The sequence below is a fragment of the Semicossyphus pulcher genome, unplaced genomic scaffold (genome assembly GCF_022749685.1).
Source record: "Semicossyphus pulcher isolate SPU_LCO1_2020_fin unplaced genomic scaffold, fSemPul1.0.p SCAF_10, whole genome shotgun sequence".
Lineage (NCBI taxonomy): Eukaryota > Metazoa > Chordata > Actinopteri > Labriformes > Labridae > Semicossyphus > Semicossyphus pulcher.
This window is the reverse complement of record NW_027211604.1, coordinates 3,939,339-3,952,363: the sequence shown is the minus strand read 5'-3', so window position 1 is coordinate 3,952,363 and position 13,025 is coordinate 3,939,339.

The window sequence follows — 13,025 nt, the reverse complement described above, 5'->3', positions numbered from 1 at the left end:
CTTCCTTCCTCTAGCACCGCTATGCTCTTTAAGATTTCAGATAGTTTAAGGCTAGACTTTAGTTTGTGACTACAACAACTTTTAAAAATAAAATTTCCATCAGCCTTTCCTGTACTTTGTGTGTAGCATAAAGACAAAAATGTTTTATACTTCTAAATAAGCATCTAGCTTACTGCTGTGCCTTAATACAGCCCCACAGAGCTGCGAGCGTGGCTGCAGACTCTCAGTGTTCATACACATTTTAAAGCTCGTTAATCCCTTTGTCCTTCATGAACATACAGACAGTGTTACCACGAGCAGACACAAAGGATTTGTTGTATTTGTTTGGTTCGTATACAGCACAACCTCACTCTTTGTTGTGTTCTGTTAACGCTGTAAAGTTCACTCATAAAACTCTTTAATTAAATCACAGAGTTATAAAATCCTGCACAAGTCAGTTTTTCTTTGAACACATTTTTAATTTCCTCTTGAAAATGCACAAACACGCAACCCGACACCTCCCAGCTGGAGTTATGTTCACTTGGTGTTTTAGATAATATAATAAGTTTAAATAGAGAGGAGGTTACAGAAATGCAAATATTATTCCTCAGTTACATGAATCTAACAACATTTTGATCCCGGAGTTAATGACTGTGTCTGATAATGTGAGACAGAGTTATCCGGATCATCTGCTTTTGGTGCCGTGCCGTCGAGTTCATGGTCTACAGGAGCCTTCACTTCACGTTTTAGCTTTCAGGTCAGACTGTGAGAACCTTTCATGCTCCACAGCACCTGAACGCAGCACTGCAAGAAAGACTAAAAAAACAGCTGCTACAATCTGCTGAAGATCTATTTACTACACTCCAAAAATCACTGAGGCAAATGGCTGCACAAGGGTTTTATCTGGCACGAGTTCGAACACCTCGAATTGCTTGCAGCTGGCTGAACGTAGGTCAAATTACAGCACAATTTTCCCACCTTATCAAGATGAAATTATTCCAACAGTCAGTAGATTTCTTCCAATGATCCGGTCCTAATTTGTGCTTCAGTTTAGTTTCATTCTCTTTAATTTTCCTCATGCTTATCTAGATATCTCTTTGGTACAGAAGTGAAATTAAATCCAAAACCTGCAACTGAACTGTTAAGTGTACACAGGTGATAAACCTACTTAGTATTACGTTTGTGTCTTACAGTAGGAAGCATTTAAAACTTCATTGGCCTAAATTACCACCTGACTGTGTCATTAGCTGCCCTCTGAGGAGAAGTGCAGGGTTGAGGAAGTAAAGAGCGAGTTGGACTGTGATAATCTTTCTACATGTCCGTTGACGCACATTCGACTTAATGACGTCCAATCAGTCGCATCCTCAGCGCGCCACACGCAAACGATTACAGGCCTGCTCTGCTGCAGCGGACGGTAATTGTCACCTAAGCTGAGTAATGACTGTTTGAAACCTGGAACAACCTGTTGCTTTCAAATGACACTGACATAGATGATTGAAGGAAGTGGCTGCTTTAAAACACGGTGTCCAAACTTAAACTTCCAGCTGCTGTGGTTACATAGACTCAAGTTTTACAGTTCTTTAAGTAGTTTACTGTCACACACACACACACACACACACACACCAAGCCCCTTTCAATACAATATAAAAATTAAAGGGATAGTTCAGGTTTTTTGAAGTGGGGTTTTATGAGGTACTGACCAACAGTGAGTGTACTACATACAGTAGATGACCCTGTTTGGAGAAGCTAAGCGGGAAGCTAAGTCATGTAGCACACGGGGTCATGAGGAAGACATAATTTAGCCCCTAAAAAACATCAATTTAATTGTATTTTTTAGATTTTAACCGCTTCACCTTGAAGTCAGTCAGCCCTTTACTTTGGGACTATGTTTTTATCCGTACAGCGGCTCTGTGTTCCTACGCATGCCGTTCAATGTATCACACCTCGTTTCACATATGTCAGCTGTTTGGGTCAGAGAATGCTAAAGCTAGCACAGGCTGAAACTTTCTGAAGATATTACAGTTGGTGCATGTTTGTGTTTAAACAAAGAGTGTCCTGGTTACCGTATAGATTTCCCTGTTTACTGTTGAGTGATAATGTCCGTATAGCGGTGGCTAGCTGCAATGAATTTAAACACGAACACTTAACGAGAAACACTGAGACACCGATGTATATTATGTACATTATACCAACGCCAAATAATGCAAGTTGCGAACACTGTTAATTTTGTTAGCGAAAATTATGTCGATAAATGCTTGTCAACAAAGCTTTTTTCCATGACGAAGACGAGACTTTGACGAGCTGAAAAATAGATCTTTGATAATAAAAACTCTGACGACATTGTTTTGTTTTCGTTAGCGAGATGAGGTGGTGGGCTGTCAGACATTTAACATCCATGATATTTCCCCCAACTGTGCGTCTAATCTGCCCGTCACATTCCTGTGACTGGTTGAATTGGTTGAGGGGCGTCTGCAGATCCCCTTGAATCCAATCCAGCCATAAAGGTGAGGATGTCCCAAAGCGGCAGCTTGACAACAACACACGCAAAACGAACGTGTGTCATGAAGGTGGTTGTGAACTTTGGCTTTCTGCTTCAGGCTCAGTGCGCGCTCACAGAAAAAGGAGCGTTTACACACAAAAAGAGGCGTTCACCGGCTGTCTGCTTCAGTCAGACTGTTTGAATAAGAAGCGATGGTGAAAATATAAAAAGTTATTACAGTAAATACCATCACTGCTGCTGCAAAAGACGCAAGAGAGGAATGTGCAGTACGTGCTACTGTAATGGCTTTATTCTGTGGCTTTACAAGTGTAACGTTATGTTCCGAGAGTTTCCATATACACACATAACCTCAGCTGAAGGTCTGTATTACCCGTGGAGAACATCGTCAGGAAATAATTAATGAAAGGACCGCACTTTTCAGGAGATTGATCCTGTATTAGGCTAACTGAATTTTCTCAAGAGAGAAACGTTTGGACTTAAAGTTGAGGTGAAATGAAAAATGTAATTTTAATCCTGTTAGATCACATCCCCGGTAATATTGTGCATCTATTTGACAATATAGACCAAAAAAATACAGAAAATCAATTTCTTTGTATTCTTATATCAAAATCAGATCATTTTTTCTTCCGGTAAAACTAAATTTCACTCGTGCTTACGTAAGTTAGCACCAAACAATATCAACCAATCAATCTGCAACATTTAGCCGCAGAGCACCAAGAACGCTCGGTCAGTTAGCTAGCTACTGCGCTGTGGAGAACGTCTGTCTACGCCCACTTCTCAACCATCAAATCAAATCCCTCTAATGATATGTCCCGCCTGCACGTCCTGTTTCACTCGGAAATACGTCACGATACGGAAGCTAGATACTCTCGAAATGCCGCTTCAGCTCGACTTTAAAGTAATGACTAAAACTGGACTAAAATGTTTTGCGTTTTTGTCTAAACTAGACTAAAACTATAAATGATAAAAAAGCACTGTCGTCTTAAGACTAAATCTAAAATAGCTGCCACACTGGTGGTGAAAAATGTAAAAAAAAAAATACAGCATACATTTCATATTCAGGACTTTCTAAAGTGGCTAAAGTTCGTGTTTCTCGTGGCCCTCCTAAGAGGGGCCATCCCGACTGTTATATAAAAATATCTTAACTTTTCCGCTCAGTTTGTTACATTATTATTGTCTGGTATTGATGTTATAACTTAATTTACTTGTGTGGTGCATTCAAGGACACTCAGCACATTTACTGAATCAGGACAACAGTAGACTTTTATCTCAGTTGACATCAGTTTGATGTGTTTTAATGCTGTTTTTATACATACAAGAGCAGAGAGTTGTTGTCGATTTAAAACAAACAATGTGCCATTCTTCTGTGCCCAAAAAAACAAAACAAAAACATACACAAAGAGTAAGGAGACCAAAGTCTCTTCCCAAGCAGGAAATCAATCCAACTTGTGACATGTATGTAAAATATGTGATAAGTAGATAAAGAAAGAGCACGCTAAACCAAACCAATCTGCTCTTTTAGCACATTCAAGTAATTTAAGACAACATGAGGAGACGGGAAATCAAAACTTCCTGTAAACACGAGCAGCTGTTGTTTTTTTGCCCACAATAATTTATGCTCTCTGAGAACTCTGAGACACTTGTACACATCAAACCTCTCAGCCTGAAAGTGTTGATGCCTCCCTCTCTCTCTCTCTCTCTCTCTCTCTCTCTCTCTCTCTCTCGACCCTCTGCGGACGATCTCATGAATGAGACAAACATCCGACTCTGTTTTTAAAGATTCCTCCTCCTGGCTTGTTATTTGCTGCTTGTGGTCGCCTTGAAGGAAGTGGTTGTCATTTGTTGTAAAAAGTGGGTGTAAGTGGTGCATTTTTAAAAAGTGATTTATGAGACCTCTGGGTTCCTCTTTTGTCTTTACAGCTGCAGTTTCCTCACGACCGAGTGTCTCTCAGACGCCACGCTCTTTAAATGCCCGCTCTCTTTGTGTTTGTGCCCTTGAGTGTCGAGGACTTGAACCTGCTGAACCAGGACAAAGAGGCTCGGAGAGACACTGAACACATCCTCCAACCTGCTGCTACTCATAGTCCACGTCTTCACTTATATTATTTATACGGTGTTTCAGGCATTTGGAGGAAAACAACGAATTCCTGGAATGTTAACAGTCAAAACTGAATCAGCAGAATTTATTTTAGGATGGATCATCTACCTTTATCTACCTTTATAGGCTGGCATCAATGCCATGTACAAGTATCAGAGATCAGGATAACTAAATAAACAGACTATCATTATCTGTTTATAGCGACTAAAGCATGATTCAAATGTTTGTTGTTGTTCAGTTCAGACATTTTAGTCATCATGGTCTTTTATACTGCAAAAGTCCAAACTTGAACCTGTGTCAACCAGACTTGAAGGATGTGACACAACCTTTCCAAGACTGATATCCAACTAAAACAATGAACCTTAACCAACATGCTTTGTTGCCTAAACCCAGCCACATGTGGAGTTTGCAACTAATTCTTCAACTCCTTTAAGAGTCGTCTTTCTTTCTGGGCCGTTGTGTCTTCCAGCTATCTGTCCTGTTCGTCCACACATCCCATTCACGTGATCAGCTTATCCCAGGAACAGTTGATGGATGCAAGCTGGATGGATGGATTGGACTGGAAACTCTTGTATGATGTCTAATGATGTCATGGTAACCTTGACCTTTGGCCACCATACTGTAAACACTTTTCAATGGTACCAGAAAACGCTCTTGGTAACTAAAAATACCGAATTATGACTCTTTCAATATTTCACAAAAGTCCCTGATGAGATAAAATGATGAAGTGATGACATGTGTTGTTGCTGTCTCATTGTGATAACATAACGCCTGAGAACGCTCTTTGTTAAACGTCTTATCTCAGGAACACAACGGGGGATTGAGAACAGATTTCACATTTGGTCTGATGTGTTGAAGATGGCAGTGATATGCATATTTGAAATATATCTATATCTATATAAATCTACTGTCACTGCTGTTTTTATAAACTGACTACATGTCTGGGCTTTGTTGTGCTGGTCAGGCTGAACAAAGCAATGGAAGTGATCAGCTGGGCTCTAAAAAACTGCTTCTCAAACTTCTGTTGCGTCATAGACTCATGATTTGACTAAATAGAAATAAACCCACACAAGGGGCTGCACGAAGACCCCTGGTTCGAATCCCAGTTCAGACGAAGTGGGCCTTTCTGTGTGGAGTTTGCATGTTCTCCCCGTGCATGCGTGGGTTCCCTCCAGGTACCCACATGCTCGTTAGGTTCATTGGTGACTCAGGTGTGGATGTGAGTGTGAAAGGTTGTCTTCATGTGATTGACCGCGCCTCTCACCCAATGACAGCTGGGATAGGCTGCAGCCCCTCACGACCCTGAGCAGGATGAGTGGTATAGATAATGGATGGATGAAAACCAAGCAGATCAATAAAAATCCTTATTTTGTACTCTGGGCACCTACTTAATCCCCCAAACACCTTACATAACATGTCTCACCTCCATTACAAAATAATGTTGGTTAAATCATCTTTTAATCAGCGTCCTCAGCATGGCAATGTATCGTCTGATGGTTCAATAGCCCTAACCCTGTGAAGCTTATTGTACTGATGAGCTCAGTCAGGATAAAAGCTAAATCAGCTAAAGGCCAAAATGAAACTGTAAACATGTGAAGTCTCTGCAGTCCACTGAGTGTTTTCACTGAATTCAGGGTAAAGGGGTTAACACAGTGAGCGGTTTTATTGCTCCCCCATGGGGAGCTCAGAGTGTCTGAAATGAGTTATCACCAGGCCCAGGCGACATAAATCTAAGCTGACAGAAGCTCTCTGCCAGCCAGGAAACAAGCCAGTCAGTCAGCACGGCCGGTCAGTCGGCCGAGCTGACAGCAGAGCAGACAGGTTGGCCGGCTCGGACGCCAGACGAGCAGGATCCAGGACGCCGGGCGGTCGGTTTGTGCTGCACTCAGTCAGATTAAGAGACGGCTCAAGAGTATTTAGGAGGGAGTGACGTTAACCAGTCAGTCAGACGGCTTTCACACTGTCAGCAGCAGAAGGTCAGGACAACACGAAGTCCTGCAAGCCCAGCGTTAATGGGAAATATACAGTAGCTTTACACTGCCTGCATTTCATTTATTATGTTGGAATTTATCCAAGACGTTCTCCAAAAACAGAACTCCTAATCTCATTGATGATTAGAAATAACACCCGGCAGAACGTCTAATCTACATGTTTCAAGCTCTCAAATTTAAAGCTACTCATTCTAAACGGCTACAAATGACTGAAAAAGAAGAATATTTCTGTTATTTTAATTTGTCATAAAGATCTCCCACTGAAGTGAATGAGGAAGACCGGATTTTATTGGCTGCTGTCAGTAAATTTGGCACATTTCTGACCGAGTCCTTTCCTTCCTTGATGTCTGTGCTCGTCTTCCAGTTGTGTTCTGTGGGTAAATTTGAGGTCTAAGACTGGAATCAAATTTAGGGCAGGAAACCACCTTCTGTGTTAATTACAGAGCGAATGTGAGTCTTTCCTGTTTCTGACCTCTTCACGATAAAAGAAAGCTCAATAAAATAGTTCCGGTTTTTCGAGGTTAAAAGTCTGGATCGAACACGGAAGGGAAAAAAAGCATTTTAAGATACTTCCCTTTGGGATTAACAGGAATGGACCTGGATAAATCTGTGTCGAGGCCAGACGGGCCTCTATAAGTCATCCAGCCAGCACTGAATAACTGAGTGTCTGATTGGCTGCCTGCTTCAGCGGCCGTCTGGCTGACGGGGCGGTCAGGTGATTACAAGGACGCCATTGGGTTTTACAGCAGAATAATATGGCCACTGTTCGCCCTCTTTCCTTTCTCTCTCGCCCCGTGAGGATACGAGGGGGCCGGCTGGGGAGTGATTAAGATTTTAGGGAGCTGCCCGGCTGGTTCAGGGGTTAGAGGGTAAAGAGAGGGGATTTATTAGGGCCGTAAATTAGACCCAGACGTCTTCCCCCTCATCGCTCCCTCCTCTACACCTCCATTATGTTAAATCCCTCCTTTTTTACCACATCCAGCGATCTTAATGTGTTTAAGGATGGATGGATGGATAAACGGATAGATAGATGGACGGACGGAAAGACAAATGAATGAATGAAGAGATTGATGGAGAGATGGAAGGATAGATAGATGGAGGGATGGATAAACAGATGGATGGAAAGAGAGATAGATGGATGGATGATAGATAAATGGATGATGGATGGAAATAAAGGATGACAAGATAGATGGATGAATGGATGGAAAGATGGATGTAAAGATGTAAAGATTGAAAGAAAAAAACAGACAGAGACAGATAGATAGATAGATAGATAGGTAGGTTGATGGATGGATGAATGGATGGATAGATGTGTGCTATCCACAGTAAGTCATTCATGCAGCTGTGAGAGGTTGAAAATCGGTTAGTTACCCCGCTGTGAAAAGCCACACAGACAGCGAGGCGTTCAGGTTCGACCTACAAATCTTCCTCTAATGTTTGTCGATGTGTCGGCGCCACAGAGATCCAACTGTACTGCAGCCTGTCCTGAACGACCCCTGACACCTCCAGTTTGCTTTAAGAGGAAACAGGGACGCTCAGTAAATACAGAGACCCTCCTTCAGCTCAGGGGTCCAGGAGAAAGTTGCCGTCTGAGTAACATCTGTACAGGATATGACATGAAGATTATTTTAAGCTGGTTTTTAAAATTCTGTGATGTTTATATATTTGACTTAAGTTCATTCACATTGCTTTATTTGTAAAGGCATAATTACTGACATGTAATTTGTTTTAAAGTAGGTTGTAGCCGTTGCTGTCTATGTAGAGAGACCTTTGGGACTCAATAATACCACACTCAAATGTCAAACTGTGACATCTACAGCTGCTGATATGCTTACTCTTTAATAACACGATCAAACCCATAAAAGCAAAGAAAGAAAAATGTTTTTCTTGGTCCGACGAAACAGGACAGTGAAAATATAACTTCAAAGCTCCACCACAGTCTCTTCTGCTCAGTGTTCGGAGGCTATTTTCATCATTAAAGACGTGGGCCCAGAGCACTGTGTGTGTGTGTGTGTGTGTGTTGGTTGTCCGATTAAAGGGCAGCCTTTAAAGAGTGTGTGTTTTGTGGTCTGAGCCAACGGTATGCAGGATGCCATACGGGCCTGGGCTGACGCAGCGGCACCACACCGAGATCTGAGTGTGTGCGGTCGAGGGGTGGGGGTTGTGGGATGGACAAGATGGATGGGTGGGCAGCAATAAACTATCAGTTTATAAAACATACACTCCTTCTAATCCTTATTATTAACCTAATGGTCAATTTGAAGAAGCGAGAACTGGCTAAAAAAACGTACTGACAGAAAAAGTTCTTAAAGTAAAAGACCAAACAGAAACGAAGACGTCTCTCTACTCTGTCGTATCTGCTAAACTGGCCTTTGATCTTTCTGTAAAAAAAGTAGGTTTACACATACAAGGAATTTGTTTAATACTGCGATTCATTGGAAGACGTTTGTAAGCTGTCAACTGAACTGCGAGCCAAACATCCAAGCAATTTTTTAAAGACGTCTTGGTCCGCTTCCAAATGGACCATGGGACAGTTTGTGTAACGTTTGAGACAAACCAGTCGATAATAGATGTTAGCATGATTTAAGAAGACAGGAAGTGATGTTCCTCAACAGTATTGTTGCAATAAAACTTTGGAAGCACTGAATGCAACTCTGCTCAGCATAACTCCAGACTAAGGTAGAAGTCTTGTGACACCTTTGACTTGACATTAATGAGAGTCACTCATACATCAACTTATTTTACTTCCGCTAACATGGATTGTGTCTCCATATAAGCTGCTTAAGGGATTTCCTACCCTAAAGCTACTTTGTATTTTCAACATTTTTTCTGTCTCTGCTGTGATGGCATTAGCACACATTGCACGTAATTCTCTAAAACCCATATTAATCAACATCTTATTTGAGTTATATGGTACACAGAGAAAAAGTAGAGGACCCAGGATACTGCCCTGTTGCACACCAGTGTTACATAAAGTGGTGGGGGATTGTTAAGACATTGTTTAGCATGTGGAATCTGCTTGATAATGATGTGAAAATGATATCACAAATAAAAATGTGTTTAATCCAACAAATAATTAAAATAGTCAGAGAAGTGCACATTGATGTTGTAGAAAATAAAGTAGACGTTGTTGCTGTTTTCATCAACGCTTGAGCCTGAAAGATGTTATCAAAGTTATACACTGGCTTCTCTCTTCGTATACTCACAGTATTCATTTTCCCTCCATCTTTTACCCACTTTCTCTCCCACTGAGCGCTCCGTTGACGCACCAAGGGCCTCTTTCAGCATGTCTTCAGCTCTGTGGCTCTTTTCAAGCAGCCTGCGTATCCAGCGAGTGTGGCCTGACAGAGGACGTTTTCAAACCAGCCCTGACATTGATGAAACACCTCCGGTAGAGTCCTGGAGCTGCAGTTAAACACACAGTGGTGAGAGTGTTGACTGAGACCAAGAGTCTATGTGTGTGTCTCTGTGTTTATGTGTAAGTAGTTTTCTAAAAGTCAAACAACGAACAGAGGCCTATTTGATGTCTAACACTTTTAATCTCCACAAATGTTTGGAGAAAACTTGTTTCTCCACGGCTGCCCAATACAGTTTGATATTTTGTACACAACACATGTCTGAAAACATATTTGGAGAGTTTGATTGTCCAACTTCTCTGACAGAAATGTTCTGTGACAGTTTCATATCAAGTACTTGCCAGGTCATAAAGATCAGTCTGTTTAATTTCCAGCAAAAGCAGCAGAGGAGTTTCAAATGGCTACAGCATTGATGGCTGTAGACAGAACAGCTTTTGGTCTTCACCAAACAAGAAAACCTACTTGAGACATTAAGAAATGGCTTCAGTATATAACTCCTCCTCCTACTGCTGCGTAGTATAATCTACAGCAATGCTTCATATTGTATAAGATCATCACGATTGTAGCATCTATGTCTGAGTATCTCATACAGGTTGACATTTTTTCAAGTAATACCACTGTGGAGGCTAAATGAGTGGATTTCAGGACAAATTTTCCCACAGGGAAAAATAAAAGTATATCATACCGTATTCTAGCACACCATATCATATCATATCGCTGCGTACCGCACTGTATGGTATCATATCCAACACATTTGTCCTCATTTTGGCAATAGGTATAATTATATCATACTGTGTTGTTGCACATCAAATTATCATATCGCAACGTATCGTATCGTGTCTCATATTGTATCGTATCGTATCGCGGATCATATCGTATCATATTGTATCGTATCATATCATATCGTATCGTGTCTCGTATCGTATCGTATCGTATCGTATCTTATTGTATCGTATCGCGTATCATATCGTATCATATCGCAACGTATCATATCGCATCGTATCTCATATCGTATCGCGTATCATATCGTACCATATCGCAATGTATCGTATCGTGTCTTGTAACGTATCATATTGTATCGTATCGCGCATCATATCGCAACGTATCGTATCGTATCGTATCATATCGTGTCATATCGCAACGTATCGTATCGTATCTAGTCTCATATCGAATCGTATCGTATCGTATCGTATCACGTATCATATCGTATCGTGACTGAATCGTTTCGTCTCATATGGTATCGTATGGTATCATATAGCATTGTATCATATCCAAGACATTTGTTCTCATTGGGACAATAAAAGTATATCATACCGTATTGGAGCACAGCGTATCGTATCGTTCGTTAATTGGAAACATTTCCAGCATTGTGACTTTGCATTTTCCACCTAATAGAGGTGAAATTGTTTATTCATCTGAGGAGGTAGCACAACATTCAAACATGAACATCTCTCTCTTTCATATTAATGCAGCTCATTAACTCTGTATGTTCTGGTCCCATCTTCCCGGGAGTTCTTGTGCTCCCTTGTCCTGTAGGATCCTGGAGAGCGTTGCTGCAGACCACCTGCTGCTGTGGACCTGCTCGACTGCAACAACTACTAACATCAGTCTCCCCCATAGTATCATTATTGTTGCTGCTAATGCTAATAGTAGACCTGTTGACTTCAACTGTTACAATTACGATTACTACAGCCTTTATCATTACTCTGCTTCTCGCGCTAATTTATTTTTTGCTAATTTATTTTTTGCTAATCTTCACACTAGTGTACCACTAATATTGGCATTGTAACCATAAGTATGTGTCTGTTGTTGTTCATGTAACAAGGACATATGTTGTTGTGGTAACAAGAACATATGTTGTTGTTGCTCTCTTTGCCTGTCTCTATCCTGCATCTCCTTCTGTCCCATTTTCGGCCCATCCAGTCGAGGCAGATGGTTGTTCAACATGAGTCTGGTTCTGCTCGAGGTTTCTGCCTGTTAAAAGGAAGTTTTTCTGTCAATGTGCTGAATTGCTAAGTGCTACTCATGGTGATTCATGTTGGGCCTCTCTTTAAATAACAAAGAGTCGGTCTAGACCTGTTCTTTCTGTAAAGTGTCTCGAGATAACTCTGGTTATGATTTGGCGCTATACAAATAAAATTTGATTGATGATTGATTTGATTGAAAAACACTCAATTCTTCAGTTTATTATCAACATATTTAGAAATGTTTTTTAGACACGAGGGTGTAAAAAACGTTGATTTGATTGGTCTCTGAGATGCTGTAGAGAAGACGTGTGAAGATGAGAACTTGAGTAAATTGTTACATAACACCACTGGCCAATAGAGTGCCTTAAAGTGGGCTGGTAGGAGAAATGCAACAGAGTAGAGGAGGAGGAGGGAGGGAGAGGAAAAGAGAAAGAGAGAGAGAGAAGGAGGCAGAGAAGGACTTGTGGATGGATGGATGAAGGAGAGGAGAGATGGACTGAAAGAGGAGGTAGTGGTTTACTGTAACAGCTCTCATTAAGAGCTCAGGAGGCACAGGAAGTCAGGCACTCTGTGTCCTGCTCTGCCCTGCTGCATGCCTTTTACTACTCTGTTATGGTCTGCTCTGTCTCAGCGTGTGTGTGTGTGTGTGTGTGTGTGTGCGTGTGCAGAGTGAATGCGCTACAGAAAAACAGCAGAAATTTGGGTGGAGTGGGCGTGTGTGTACAGAGTGAGTGTGTGTTTGGAGGGGAAGAATTTGCGTAGTAGAGCGCTGTACTCACACACACACACACACACACACACACACACCCACAGACGGACATAGTAGGTCCAGAGCAGTAGTTTCCCGGTTGTGGAAGTGAATGTGACTATTACCGAGGTATTAATGTCTCCAGATTGCAGGCCTGTTCCTGCCCCCGCATCCGCCGGCACTCCTCCATCCACAACCGTGAAATTGGGACCATGTGTTGTTGCTCCTGCACTCCTCCTCCTCCTCCTCCTCCTCCACGGCTTCCTACACTCCCTCTTCTGCATCCCCTTCAATTGGCCAAAAGCAGGTTTCTCAGCCTGCCTCCTCCTTTCCCTCTTCCTCTCTCTATCCCTCTTACAGTAGCACTATGTCTACTGCTCTTTCTC